The 1,064-nt window shown below is 41.3% G+C and overlaps 1 protein-coding gene across 2 annotated transcripts in view; it reads left to right on the plus strand.

Annotated features, from left to right (window-relative positions):
- Birc6 (baculoviral IAP repeat containing 6) overlaps positions 1 to 1,064 on the plus strand; it is a 174,407-nt gene that overhangs the window by 159,547 nt on the left and 13,796 nt on the right. The gene's annotated exons all lie outside the window — the stretch shown is intronic.

Below are 1,064 nucleotides of genomic sequence, written 5' to 3' on the forward strand. Positions count from 1 at the left end.
TCTGAGTTCGAGGCCAGCCTGGTCTACAAAGTGAGTGCCAGGACAGCCAGGGCTACACAGAGAAACCCTGTCTCGAAAAACCTAAAAAAAAAAAAGAAAAGAATTACAAGACACCGTCTCTTTGGTTTTACTCGAGAAGTATAAGTATCTGATAGTTCAGCTTTAACCCTTGCCTGTTCTCTGCTTACTGGTAAACACAGGTGTGTTCATGTGTATGTACATGCATTGAGATTGATACTGAAGTGCTGTACAGTCTCAACATATGCTAAGTCAGTTTCTGGGTGACAAAAGAAAGTAGCCATTTGTTTTCCTTGACTTCTTATGTGTGAGGAAAGACAAGGACAGTGTTGCAGTGACACATCTTACTTTATTAGTTAGGTCACCTTTCCAGGTGAGAAATAGTAGACATGTTTACATGTGCAGTTTGGACACATTGGAACCAAATTGAGAGCCCGAGCCTGCGTGCTCTATTTATTTGCTTCTGCTCACTGTGAGAGCGGCTTCTTAGTTTGCAACTTCCCGTCTCCCTGTAGTTACGAAAGGAACAGCTTTTGAGAAGGTTTGCTTGCCTTGGTGACAAGGTTCATTTTACATGGCTTATTGTTACATTCTGCAACATTCTAAATTTAAAAATGTATTCTCAGCCAGGCAAACTAGTACATCCCTTTTATCCCAGCACTAGGGAGGCAGAGGTAGGTGAAAGTTTGAGTTTGAGGTCAGCCTGGTCTACAGAGTGAGTTCCTGGATACACAGTGCTACACAGAGAAACTTGACTCAAGACGACAAAGATTCTCTGTGGCTTCATGCCTACTTTGTGTAAAATATTTTAATATAATGGTAAAGCCTTTGTGTTGGTAGGTATTTATGTAAAAAAAATGTCATATAGTTTAGATTTTTCCTTCAAAATCTATGTTTTTATTTATCTATGTTGTTTGTTTTGAAACCTGTACTGAGTTAACAAGAATAAGTTATTTTAAGCCGGGCGTGGTGGCGCACGCCTTTAATCCCAGCACTCGGGAGGCAGAGGCAGGCGGATTTCTGAGTTCGAGGCCAGCCTGGTCTAC

This window comes from Mus caroli, chromosome 17 (genome assembly GCF_900094665.2).
Source record: "Mus caroli chromosome 17, CAROLI_EIJ_v1.1, whole genome shotgun sequence".
Classification (NCBI taxonomy): domain Eukaryota; kingdom Metazoa; phylum Chordata; class Mammalia; order Rodentia; family Muridae; genus Mus; species Mus caroli.